This window comes from Rhinolophus hipposideros, assembly GCF_964194185.1.
Source record: "Rhinolophus hipposideros genome assembly, chromosome: 2".
In the NCBI taxonomy this organism is placed as follows: Eukaryota; Metazoa; Chordata; class Mammalia; order Chiroptera; family Rhinolophidae; genus Rhinolophus; species Rhinolophus hipposideros.
Genome location: NC_138048.1, coordinates 44,291,015 through 44,306,164, shown reverse-complemented (window position 1 = coordinate 44,306,164; position 15,150 = coordinate 44,291,015).

The window sequence follows — 15,150 nt, the reverse complement described above, 5'->3', positions numbered from 1 at the left end:
TTGAAAATATTTCTGAGTTCCAAAACCAAGAAAATATAAGTTTTATGCATGGCCAGAGAGTAGGAGTGCTGATTGCTGATTGTTTACTCTGTGACACTAAAGGCTGATGGACAATGGAACAATTTCCACAGTGTATCTAGTGGGGAATAATGTTTCCAGATATGTATTCTCCCTCACAGTTTTTTTCAAATGAAGAGGTTTTTTTGAAAGTCATTCTCAGATGTTCAGTGACTTAAAAAATGTATTATCTGTGTATCAATTTAAACTATTTAAAAATGTACAGCAACTGATCAAGAGAGAAAACAAAATTATGAAATCCATTATAGGGAAGTTGCACATAAAAAAATTGGTAGGAAACATTAAAACCATTTAAAAGCACAACTGACTAGTGATAGTTAATTAAGTTACAAAACTGAAGTCAAATTTATAAAATAATTATTGAATGAAAAGGTATATGATATAAAAATTATAATTTAATAGATGTACTTTATATCTAAAAATTGGAGTTATAGCAAGAATAAGAAATATAGTAGTACAATGCAAAAATGCTAAATTCCTAACTTTACAATAGGTTGACTCCAGGACACTACTTAATTATTAACTTAGATAATTCAACAAATATAGATTCCTGCAGTGAAAGTATAAAAATACGCATGGGACTAATCCACCAACTTCAGGATAGTGATTCTCTCTGGGGAGTGTGGGACTAGGTTTTAGCTCTGTCTATAACGTTTATTTCCTTACAAAAGAAAAAGATCTGAAAGAAGTAGAGCAACATGTTAACATCTGTTAAATCTGACTGCAACATTGGTATCTGTTGCAAGTTATATTCCTTTCTGTAGTTTTCCATATGTTTGTAATATTTTACATTTTAAAATATTACTTTTAGAACCTTAAAGATAACCACTAAGTAGAATTTAAAACATAACTGTATCAGTATATCAACTGAAAAAGAGGAAAGCAAGCTATGTACTGTGCAAGAAAGTAAAGTATAGGAAAATACAGAAAATGTAGAAAGAAACAGAAAAATTTCAAAACAAAGTGACAGAAGTAAGACCATGGATCCATTATAAGAATTTCTGTAAATTGTTTCAACCCCTCTGTTAAATAATCTGTAATAATGCTAATGATAATAGTATTGAATGTTTATTCTTAATATATGCCTGGCACTATGCTATATCCTATCCTACATCCTTGAAATGTTTTATGGCCCTTTATCCTTATAATATTAATCAAAGATTATTATTTTAAAGTCTCACAGATTGAGTTGGTAAAAATAATTTAACTGAGAGACATCTTTTTAAAAAGACAAAAAGGTTAAAGTAAAACATGTTCAATACTTTTGTCTTACAAACCAAAATAAAAAGAAAGCAGAGACCATTAAGTATTAACTGAGACAAAATAGAATTAAAGGCAAAAATCACTAAATGTTATACTGAAAATTTTACATTTTTAAGAGAGATTCACAATGAATATTTAAATTTTTTACGCTTTAATATATTGAATACTATAACATAACATTAAAATAATTGATTAAAATTATAAGAAATGGGAGGAAATTTTGAGTGAATTCAGTGTCTTTAGACATTTCTAGGTCATTGAGATAAAAATAAACTAATGACATTAAAAAATATCCCTGGGGGGCCGTCCCGGTGGCTCATGCGTTTAGAGCTCCATGCTCCTAACTCCAAAGGCTGCCAGTTCGATTCCCACATGGGCCAGTGGGCTATCAACCACAAGGTTGCCGGTTCAAATCTTCCAGTCCCTCAAGGGATGGTGGGCTCCGCCCCCAGCAAATAAGATTGAACACCGCACCTTGAGCTGAGCTGTCTCCCTGATGGCTCAGTTGGTTGGAGCCATCCTCTCAACCTCAAGGTTGCCAATTCGATCCCTCGACTCCCGCAAGGGATGGTGGGTTGTGCCCCCTGCAACTAGAAAAACGGCAACTGGACCTGGAGCTGAACTGTGCCCTCCACAACTAAGACTGAAAGGACAACAACTTGACTTGAAAAAAAGGCCTGGAAGTACACACTGTTCCCCAATAAAGTCCTATTCCCTTTCCCCAATAAAATAAAAAAGAAAGAAAGGAAGGAAGGAAGGAAGGAAGGAAGGAAGGAAGGAAGGAAGGAAGGAAGGAAGGAAGGAAGGAAGGAAGGAAGGAAGGAAGGAAGAAAGAAAGAAAGAAAGAAAAAAAAATCACTCGGGGATGGCTGGTTTGCTCAGTAGTTAGAGTGCAGTGCTCATAACATCAAAGTCATGGGTCGATTCCCACATGGGCCAGTGAGCTGTGCCCTCCACAACTAGATTGAAAATAGTGCTTGACATGGAGCTGATGGGTCCTGGAAAAAACACACTGTTCTCAAATATTCCCAATAAAAATTAAAAAATATATATCGCTCAACCTGGAATTTGTGGGTGGGATTCTTTAGTTCTTAGAAACCCTAGAGCTCTATGCAAATTATCATTTATGTGTGTACATGACTTTGAAATATATATATATTTGTACCCCAAATTAGGAGACCATGTTTTTTTCAAAAATAATCCAGGAAATATTTTTTAAAATTGTATACAAAGTCGTAAGTGGAAAATGCCTATATTTATTCTTGAGTCTACTTTCATGATGTTTGGCTCTTTCAATAGGTTTTACATTCTGTGATAATAAGGACAAAAGCATCTTATTTTTCCGATTCTCCACTCACTACTATACACTTCACTCAGTGCTACACATGGTATATAGATTAGACTCAACAAATACCAGTTGAATTAATCAATCAGCCAACCAAAAACCTTGGGAGAAGTTAGTATTCTGTCAAAAAATTAGCTCCCCAAATAACTCTAGATCCAGACAATTTGACAGGTAAATTCTAACGAACCTACAAAGATCTAATGCTTATAAACTTTTAAGTTTTTTCATAGTAGAAAAGCACCAGAACAAGAAATGAAGCTTCTCAGCCTCAGAAGCTAAAGCCTGAACAAAATAGCTATAAAAATCCAACATACACACATCATATATGTCTGTATGTATGTGTGTGCATATATGCATATATAACAAGACAGAAATAAGATATTATCAAATAGATTCAACAATGTATGAAAAAATATACCATAACAATATAACAACTAAGATTTAATTCAGGAAAACAAGCGTGACTTAATATAAAAGAATCTACTCAATTATCTTACATTATTCTTTTGCATTATTTTTTCATTGAGGAAATATCAATGCATCAGATTTTTAAAAATGATCATCTAGAAGGTTCCAAAAGAGTAATTTGATTAAAATTTTACATGCATAATGATAAAACTACTTTTAGTGTATGAGTAAAAAAAAGATGTTTTGATAAAGAGTAAGCATCTGAAACCATCAGCCTAGTCAGCCTATTTCATTCATACTTGAGTATAACCATTAAAACCAAGATCAAGGTGAGAACTCTTATTTGCATCTATTGAAAGTAAGATAGAATTGCTGTTGATGTGTATATACTCGTATACTTGGAAACAAGGAGAACTGAAACAAGTTCAAAAAATAAAATTAGAAATACAACAATTCTTAAAAATTCTATATGAAGGCCAAATGAAAGTTTAATTTCATATAACAATTCTGCAATAAGGCTATAACAATGAGCCTTTATGTACTAAACAACAAAAGCCCTAAGAAGAGAAGTCAATATCCCAGATACAAAATGAATATATAAAAATTAATATTTCCTATAAACCTATCAAAGATTATATGAGGGAATAGATCCAATTAAGAAAAAGATGAACTATCCATATTATGAGATCTATGAGGCATGTCTAAAAAGGAATAGAAATTTAAAATGTAAATTTCCTCCCACATTATTTTGTAGGCTTAATATAATTTCAAGTAAACAGTTAAATTTGAATGTGATAACTTTTAAACCTTTAATTCTCTTTGAGAAATAAAATAATCAAAGGATTAGTAGAAGATGTAGGGGAAAAAAGTTATTTATCTTTTATTCCTTTTTTTAAAAGTGATCTAAACAACAGAATACCCCCATAATAGCAATATAGTTAGATAAATTGTGGCATAATAATATGGCAAAATATAAAACAGAATTATGGTTATGAAAAACAAAAAAATAAAGCAAGAAAGTGCTCAAGGTATAATAGCAATTTAAAATGTAGTGTATCAAACTTTATGTTCTATTTTGATTCTACAAAGTTTTTAAAGCTACGTGGTTTTTAAGTATTTACATAATTGTGTGAAAAATAAGCAAAGGAAAATTCACAAATATATGACAGATGTATACCCAAGAGGACACCCAAAAGTAATATATTAATTTTACTTGTTGTATATTTTCATATTTAATGTTTTTAATATTTTATAAAATAGAGCTAACATACAATATTATATTAGTTTTAGGTGTACATCATAGTTATTCAGCAGTACCCACCTAGCACTATACAGTGTTATTACCACATTATTGATTATATTCCCTATGGAAAAAAAGTGATCACCATGAAAGTCCAGCAGCCATCTGACACTGTACCACACTATTGCAATATTATTGATGTTCCCCCCTTTTAAAATTTTTCAGTTACAGTTGACATTCAATATTATTTTACGTTAGTTTGAAGTGTACAGCATAGTGGTTAGACATTTATATAATTTAGGAAGTGATCTCCTGACTAGTACCACCTGGCACATAGTTAACATTCTTCAAACAGGGAACATACTTTTCACAGTAGGGAAAAAAAGTAGTTTCAAATATCGTAGTTATAACTTATTTGTTACCTTTGTTATGCAATCTCTCTCTCTCTCTCTCTCTCTCTCTCTCTCTCTCTCTCTCTCTCTCTCTCTCTCTGTCTCTCTCTCTCTCTTTCGCATGTGCCAGGCTTGAATCAAGATCTGTAATATATGTTTCAATGATTTGGGGAAGAGAGACTGAAAATTGAATATTTGGAAGGTAGGTTTAGAATTGTCCCTTGTAAGAGGGACAAATTGAAATGGTCCTTTTATCAACCAAAAAATAAGAACCAGAAACAAAAATGAAGACTGCCTCCAACAAAAGAAAAAAACAGTCAGTGTCTTATTTAAAAACCTGAAAAATTTGAAAGCATAATTGTCGCTATGAGAGTTCAAATGCTGATATTATACATTAAAGCAATTTAGAGATGTTTATACCAATATTCACCAGGCTTATTAACCAATTTAGCATTGTCTTATATTCAGATTGCATGGAAAATAAGTTTTCCCTTTCTAAGGATATAAAAACTAAGGCAAGTAAAAGATTGAGAGTTTTATGCTTTATGAACATAAACTGTGATTGTTTACTGTGCCTTAACAATGATGAAATCACTAAAGGCTTCATAGCAAGACCCAAAACCCTGGGGAAGCTATTAAGAATTCAGTATTAACAGTTCATGGAAGAAAATGGATTCCACTTACTAAAAATGATTTTAAAGTGTTTTCTATAAAATGCAAATATTGCAGCACTGCGAAGTTGGAAATTTTAGATAGGTTTTATTTGAATCTTTGTTCTCATACAAGTGCTATGTATTTTTCCCAATGGAATTCAAAGATTATAATGTCTAGTTAATGGTGGGCATATAATAAACCTTTGGATAAGTACAGAAAGAAAGATTCTTAATGTTGAAAGGAGATGGGCTACCAGAGCCACTTCTAGACATCCTAGAATTGCCTTAGTGTCTTGCACATAAAGGTATGTAGTCATAGAGCTTTGGTCCCAACTGAAACATCTTTGACACTCCACCCAGCCTCATATCTTCTTCAAGGTCTTATTCTGTTTATATATTGAATGCCCTAAGACAAACACTAGAAATTAGTATAACCTTCACTGAGCCTAAGGTTTGCCATAATGCTCCAGAATTCTCTAATTGAACCCTCAGGACACACACACACACACACACACACACACACACACACACACACACACACACACACAATAGAAACTGGCAACTGATAAAAGGAAAGGCAAGCAGTTTCATCTGGGAATAATTAATCCATGCTTAGAAAAGATCAGCAAATGTTCGTTTGCTTCATTTGATTTTTATTCACTTCATAATGACAGTAAGCAAGGAAAGTGCCAGGTCCTGAAATTGCTCTTGGTTTAGGTTCTGGGGAGTGTTTCTTTTTTTCAAGAAGCTTGTCAGAGCATAACGAAAATGAAGAGCTTGTGTTTCTGGAATGAGAAAAAAGCAGCATTCAGACATAAACTAATGACTTCTGTGCTTGTGTTTATTACTGTCTTTCCAATTGTATTAGTTCTTAATTAAAGCTAAATGGACATCTTTCTTGAAAATATTACCCCTTTCTCTTGGTTTTGAATTTAGTCAATTATGCAGAATTTCCTAGTTTTTACTTAAAGGAAACATAATGTTGAACAAAGTGAATAATCTCTATTGGATAGGGATTTACTGAGGGTTCAGAAAAAGAAAATGAACTAGAAATTATTTTGTTTTCTGTCTATCCCACTATCAATTTGTCTGTATGTCTGTCTCTCTTTGTGTAATTGAATGTGTTAGTGTACGTGTTTATTTCTGTCTTTGTCTTTCTCTCATCTTGACCTCTTTTCTGTCTTTGTCCCTGGAAGGACACTTCCCACCATTTCTTCCCCCATAATGAAGGTAGAATAGTAGATTTACATTGGATTCCACATTCACTGCTGGAAACATTGTCTTGAGCCTGGCTTAGAAAGTGTCTGTTTTGGAAGCCTCCCCCACAATTGGTCTATTAGACCCCACACAGACCTCCTGTAACCTGACATGTCGACCCCATAGATTCCCTCAGGTACCTCGTGTCTTGTTACAGAGTGTAGTGTTCCAGACCATTACATTTCACAGAACAGGCCAAGGACATAAGCATTGATTTTCAATGGTAACATGCCAGTGCAGCCACCTCTCTGTGTCATTGTACATCCTGTTCTGTCTCATGGCCAGAAAAGAAAAAAAAAAAGTTGTGGACTTGACAGTGGGTGGGGTGGTTGGGAGAGGCTTTTTGTTTTGTTTTGTTTTAACTCTACAGAAGAGAAAATACATTATGTAGAATTATGTTACATCAAAAAATATGATTAAAATAACCTGGTATGAGTATTCATCCATGGCTTGGCAGAGGGCAGGAGCAAGAAGAGTGCTTACAGCTTTTGCTAAAAGAAATGTCTTTCAGAGAATTGCATTTTAAAAGAATTTGTGATTAGGTCTGTTGGCCGAAACTATGGGAGATTTTTGTTTGTTTCTTTCTTTTATTCTTTAATCTTGGCATTTTGGATGCCCAGTTTCTTGCTGAAATGCATTTCTCTCTAATCAAAACAATCCCAGGTGGCCTTGCCTCACTCACACCAGGCCCTCAGAGTCTGACTCATTTCTGAGGGGAAGAAACACATTATCATGGTAACAGATTACCCTTCATACAGTAGTTTCTTTGTCTGCACAATGGAAATGATGCTTAACATGTTATTAATAATTCCTGTATCTCCAATGTTTAAAGAACAACCATAGAAGTTTGTTTAGACACATTATATTTCCTATTTCCAGAATGTTTCTTTTCCTTAAATTCTTCCCCAATCTCACCTTCCACAAGCACTGTTCAGTTGAATTTGCTTATGGTAAATAATTCTGTATCCGCACTGTCTCATAAAACAACCACTAACCACATGTGGCTAGCAGCTCCTACATTGAAAAGCACAGCTCAAATCCCTGCAAATGTTAGCAGAGAGTTAGAAAGCACAAAACTGTTCCAGAATCCAAACTGTCAAGTAATGTGAATGTGTAACTCTGTACGCACACACACACGCTTTCATTCTCTAAGAACATTTCTTTCTTTTAACTTTTTAAAATCATTCATCCTCATTTGTCATCAAGTCTCAGCCTCATTAATAAGCTGATATAGTTGCAGAGGACTCAAGAAGATAAAATGTGACATTATTTTTAATTTCATTCTACTGTTCTCCAAATAGCTAACATACGGGTACTGGGAAGCACAATCACACTTCACATCAAAATGATGTGCGTTGAACAGGAACAATCCTTCCTTATGTGAATTTTTCATGAGGATTTTCAATAATTCTGAGATAAACACACTTTCTATTATTTAACCTAGCATTGCCAATCTTTAAAACAAATTAGGGTCAATAACATTGCCCTTGTTGTTGATATATAAAACAATCTATGCCTAGTGAAAAGGGTTAATGTTTTTTAGGTTGTATCTATGTAACACTGTAAGAAATTATTCAATTGAGTAATGAACAGTGAAATGAAACTTATATATTGCTTTTTTAAAGTTGATGATGATGAGATTTCTGGTCAAGATGGTGGAGTAGGTAAATGCTCTACTTGTCTCCTCTCACAATGACATCAAAATCACAACCAAACTACAGAAAAGCCATCACCGAGAATCGCTTGATGTCTAGCTGAACAGAAGTCCAACAACTAAGGACATACAGAAGAAACCATATCAAGACTGGTAGGAGGGGCAGAGACACCAGATTGGGCTGGTCCCACACACATGTGTGGCAGTTAAAAAATGGGAGGAATATCTTGCCTGCAGAAATCTGACCTGGAGGAGCAACGTGCCCTAACCTCACACAAAACTCCCCAGCCCAGGATTCCCTGTGCCAGGGAGAGAAGTCCCCATTATTTCTGGTTGTGAGAACCAGCAGAAATTGTAGCTGAGTGAAATGAGGGTTTCTGGAGTCCCAGCCTTTCCTCTTAAAGGGCCCACACACAAATGTACTTGCTCATGGACTCACTCGCTTTGAAGTCCAACACTGGAGCAGCAGTTCGAATTATACGGGGAAGAACTCAGTTGTTTGGCTGCAGGAAGAGGGTTGAAGGGGCAGCTTTCTTCCAGATAGAAGTGTTGGCAAAATATATTGTTCATTTTTTGAGCCCTCCCCTCTCCCAGCATGTAGACTTAAGTGAACACCACATCTGAGTCTCTACCATGTTTCTCCAAAAATAAGACCTAGCTGGACCATCAGCTCTAATGCGTCTTTTGTAGCAAAAATTAATATAAGACCTGATATTATATTATATTATATTATATTATATTATACTGTACTGTACTATACTATACTATACTATACTATATTATATTATGGTATGTTATGTTAAAGACCCAGTCTTATATTAAAATAAGACTGGGTCTTATAGGTCTTATATTAATTTTTGCTCCAAAAGACACATTAGAGCTGATGCTCCTGCTAGGTCTTATGTTGGGGGAAACATGGTACCACATTGGCTAACACTTATTGCTCCACCTTGGTTAGTCCCTGAAATCCTGCCCCGCCCAACTTGCAGACCTGGCCAACATACTTCCAGTGGCTTTTCCATACAAACAGTGTGTCTTGGCTCATGCTTCAGATTTTCCTAAAATCTCATAGAGGTTTACAAACCCCAAACAGTAGCATCTGGCCTTGGTGCACCCTGTACTGCTTGCTGAGCAGCCCCAAACTCAGCACTAGTGGCAGCTAGCCTCAGTTCTTAGCTTAGCCTCTCCCAGGCACCTCCAAGCCCAGCATAAGTGGCAGCCATCTGTGGGTTCTTGTGGCTCATTACAGGTGGCCCCAGGCAGGACATAGGCTGCACCTAAACTTGGCCTGCTGCCAGGCCCCTCTGAGGAAGCCCTGGGTTTAGCAAACCCAGTGGCCAGCTTGGATCAAGCCAGACTTCCAACTGCCTCCATGTATGATACACCCAAAGGGCAGACTAGGCAGGCACCAGTACCCTACTAAACTGAATCCTGTTCCATAGGGTCAGCTCCTGAACAATGGCTCCTCCCCTATAGTCATGGTCAGTCCTAACAACAGTCCTTACAACTAAAGCCTGAAGATCAATCCCTCCCACTGAGGTGCAAACAACTATCAAGGCTCAACTACAACAGGAGGGCACACAGAGCCAACACAAGGGACATACCTGGAGCACCTGGATCAGCTGATGAGGGAGATTGCACCATTAGGCCCCACAGGACACCTACTACATAAGGCCATTCTACTAAGACCGGGAGACATAGGAAATCTATGTCTAATACATAGAAACAAACACAGGGAGGCAGCCAAAATGAGGAGACACAGAAACATGTCTCAAATGAAAGAAGAGAACAAAGCTCCAAAAGAAGAACTAAACAAAATGGAGAAAAGCAATCTACTAGATGCAGAGATCAAAATACCGGTTATAAGGATGCTCAATGATCTCAGTGAGAACTTTAACAAAGAGATAGGGAACATAAAAATGGAGATAGAAAACATTAAAAAAAGAAAGAAAACTAACAAACAAACAAACAAACAAAAACACACCAAAAAACAGAAACAAAGAATACAACAACTGACATAAAGAATACATTAGAAGGAATCAACAATGGATAAAATGAAGCATAGGCTTGAACCAGCCATTTGGAAAATAAGGTAGCACAAGCCACCCAAACAGAACTGCAAAATAAAGAAAGAATTAAAAAAAAAGAAAAAAAAGTTAAAAAAAGAAAGGCTAGTGTAAGGGACCTCTAGGACAACATCAAAATACTAATGTTCACATCATAAGGGTGCCAGGAGAAGAGAGAACAAGGAATTGAAAACCTATTTGAAGAAACAATGACAGAAAACTTGCCTGCCCTGCTGAAGAAAATAGACATACAAGCTCAGGAAGTGCAGAGAGTCTCAAACAAGATAAACCCAAGGATGCCAAGAGACACATCATAATTAAAATGCCAAAGGTTAAAGACAAGGAGAGAATCTTAAAGTTAGCAAGAGAAAAGCAGTTAGTTACCTACAAGGAGGCTCCCATGAGACTGTCAGTTATTTCTCAACAGAAACTGCAGGCCAGAAGGGGATTGTTAGGAAATATTCAAAGTGATGAAAAGCTAGTACCTAAAATCAAGATTAGTCTGTCCTGCAAAACTATCATTTAGAATTGAAAGACAGATAAAGAGCTTCCCAAAAAAGAAAAAGCTGAAGGAGTTCATCAACACTAAATCAATATTAAAAGAAATCTTAAAGGGACTTCTTAAAGAACAACAATAACAAAAAAGATAAAAAAAGTATGAATAATAAAATAGCAATAACTAAATAGCTACATATCTATCAATAAGTACTTTAAATGTAAATGGCTTAAATGTTCCAAACAAAAGACATTGGGTGGCTGAGTGGATAAGAAAATATGTGCTACCTACAAGAGACTCACTTCACATTAAACGGCACACACAAACTGAAAATAAAGTAATGGAGAAAGACATTTCATGAAAATGGAAGCAACAACAACAACAAAAAGCTGAGGCAGCAATACTTAAGCCAGACAAAATAGACTTTAATACAAAGGCTATACCAAGAAACAAAGAAGGACTCAGTCATCTTACTTCTGAGTATTTATCTGAAGAAACTCAAAACACTATTTCATGTGCATCCACATGTTCATTGCAGCATTATTTACAATGGCCAAGATATGGCTGTCCATCAATGGATGAATCCATAAAAAAGAGGTGGTACATATATACAATGGAACATTACTCAGCCATAAAAGAGAATGAAATCTTGCCATCTGCACAACATGGATGGATCTAGAGGCTATTATGCTGATTGGAGTAAGTCAGACAGAAAAAATACAAATTCCATATGATTTCACGTATATGTGGAATCTAAATAACAAGATAAACAAACAAACAAAACAGACACAATCTCATAAACACAGAGAACATTTTGATGATTGCCAGATGGGAGGGGTTTTGGGAAGACGGGTGAAAAATGGGAAGTATTAAGAAGTACAAATTGGTAGTTACAAAATAGTCATGGAATGTAAAGTATACATAAAGAATATAGTCAATGATATTGTAATAATTATGGTGTCAAATGGGTACTAGATTTATTGGGGTGATCACTTCTTAAGTTACATAAATGTCTAATCACTCTGCTGTACATCTGAAACTAATATAATATTGTATGTCAACTGTAATTGAAATATAAAAAAAAATATATTAAAAATTAGTTGCTCCTACACAAGAAAAGTTGATGATGATGGTAATAAAATAATAGCTTATTAGGACTAGTAATAATAGTATTAGTATTGTTTACTGTGTAATCATTATAGCTAGGCACTTTCTTAAATGTTTATCTTTACATATATTAATTTGTATTTCACAACAAGCTTCAGAGAGAAGTATAATTTTTATATCCATTTTACATACATATGAGACAGAGAGAAGTTAAGTAGCTTCCCCAAGTTAGCCCAAGTTGGCATTCAAATGTAGGCAGTGTAATCATTGCCCTTGAGCTTATAATTAACTATCTAGTCTACCTTATGTGTGGAGGAAACAATAAACCAGATGACTAAAATGTTCAGTTTTCAACAACAAATAAGCAGCACCCTCAGCAGACAAATTTTGATTATGTGGTCAAATTAGTTGTTATTGTGTTTATAGCTTAAAACAATTAGGACTTATAAATGTGACCACAGTAGTACACTTATTGATAAGAGCAATGTGATGCTAAAAGTTACAAGAAGTTGCTAAAGAAATACTATAAGGCAAACCAGTCTTCGCTTGATAATAGATAAACCAGTCTTCGCTACATGTAGTAGTCATCCAAGATTTTAAATATATACAGAGAAAAATATGTACATATTCTATATCTACCTTTTGCTAACTTTCCTATTACAAATTGGAAAATAAAAAAACACATCACATCCCCACTCCTCAGGATACATTTTTCTAGAATTGATATTCAATTGACTTGGAAGGTCTGTTTTTCTTTATAGTAGTAAGAATGCTTAACATGACATCTGCACTCTTAACAGATTTTTAAGTATATAATACAGTATCGTGGACTATAAGCACAATGGTGTACAGCAGATCTCTAGAACTTACTTATCTTGCATAACTGAAACTTTATACCCTTTGAACAGCAACTGTCTATTTCCTGCTCCCCGCAGCCCCTTGCGACCACTATTCTATTTTCTGTTTCTTGTATGAGTTTGACTATTTTAGACACCTCATGAAAATGGAATCATACAATGTTTATCCTTCTGTGACTGGCTTATTTCACTTAGCATGTTGCCCTCCAAATTCATCCATGTTGTTGAATATGGCAGGACTTCTTTCCTTTCATAATGTTGAATAATATTCCATTTGTATGTATATGCCACTTTTTCTTTATCCATTATCCACTGATGGACATTTAGATTGTTTCTATATCTTAGTTATTGTGAATAATGCTGCAATGGATGTCAACAGTTTTTCTGACTAACTTATATCTCTCTTCTTTGACTATTCCCTTTTTATCTTTTTAATTGGATCTTCTTTCCTAGAACATTTCCCAAAACTGCCTAACATTTTATATTACCTGGTGAAAACAGCCTCTTCCAACTCCAAGGTAGGAAGATGCATTTTTCAGCTAGGATGATGGACTTTTTTCTCTCTGGTTTATCTCTTCTGTATCTGCTCTCCATGCAATGTATTCAGTATAGGCCTTTGAAAAAATACCTTTCCAAAATGAGTTTGGTTTTTGAAAACTTAGATTATATGTGATTAAGGATATGGGACTGGTGCTAATTAGCAGTGGCAATTTTAATTCTTTCTCTTTCTGCCTAGAACACGAAATATCAGAGTTAGAAATGACCTCAAACACCATCTTGAATCTCTAATTCTGATGTCACCCAGCCCTGTTTCAACATCTCCAATGATATAAAACCTTGCTCCTGCATCAAGAAATTCACTTTGTTTTTCAGCAGTTCCAATCATTAGAATGTTCTTTCTTAAATAAGATATTCCTTTGTCTAACTTTTCCAAGTTGAATCTAATTCTAGTCTTTGAGGTCAAAAGTAAATATAATGTCTTTCTTATGTGACAGCTTCCCAAATATTTGCAAACACTCCTCATGCATCCCTTAACTTACTCCTCATGTATCCCTCATGTATCTCTTATCCAGGCTAAGTATGCTCATTTTTCCTCTTTATCAAGGTTTCCTCATCTTCAGGAAGTCCATTCACTTCAGTTTTTTTTAATGGTCTCCCCTAAACTAACTCAGTTCTTCAATGTCTCATTCGCTGGCTAGAAACAAACATAGTATGTTGGCAACAATTGACCAGCGACAGTTAACCTCTTCCTCTTCCTCGGTCTTGAATGTGATCTCAAATAGTGAATCTTCAGGACAACTGAATGAATTGAATATTCATGTAATTTTTAAAAATACTCCTGTGCCTCTTTTATCAGTTCCCCAAACATTAGAAATCTGGCAGCCACTGGGTAATACAAAACTAAAAAAATATCATTAATGGTGATGTTTTTCTTGTTCTTACCAATGCTCTTAAAGTTTCTAAGTATTTGACTATTAGTTTCTTGTTGAAGCCTAAATATTTTACTGAAATGGCTTGCAGTATTGTATAGTGATTAAGCGGAAGGGTTCTAGAAGCAGATTTGCCTAGATCTACCACTTGCTAGCTATGCAAACAAGCAAGTTACTTAAGCTACGTTCGTTATGTCATCTGCAAAGTGTGATAATAATTACATTACTTTGTAATACTGTGATAGTGAAATGAAATAGTATATGAGTACCTAGTGCAGTGATCGGTATAGAGTGCGTGCTCGAAAAATGTCAGTAGGTATTATGAAGATGAGGTCATTCGGAGCTCTCATGAAAGAACCACTGTTGGCATGATGAAACCATCTGAGACTTGGCCACTTCCCTTATAAACTAATTGGGAAAATGATGCTTTTATATGTGAACCAATTAGAGAGTAATTCAGGGTAGTTCACACACTTAAATATGAAGGATGTAAGTTTACGTGAGACACATTTAGGTATTTCAGAGAAGGGAGATTTCAGGCACACAAAACAACCAAGAATGTCTTCTATACTTTGAGTGCCATTGTTCCACCTATGCTGAGCTTCCCAAGATATACTCTATAGTGCTGAAACACAAATCCAGGTGGATTCGATTCTCACAGGGTAAAGTGAAATCGTGTTCTTCATTGTACTCTTTTCTGAGGATCGCCAACTGTGAACTTTAACAATAGATTAGAAGATTGTTTGAGGGGAGGCAAATTGAGAATTACCAGATCTCATAGATCAGGTTAATAATTCATAAAGTCTGGACTTCAAGAGAATTTTCTGCAGACTGAATTGACAGACTATAGAAACAGTCGATGACTAATCTTGGGAGACCTTGAGAAAAGTGATCAGGATAGGTG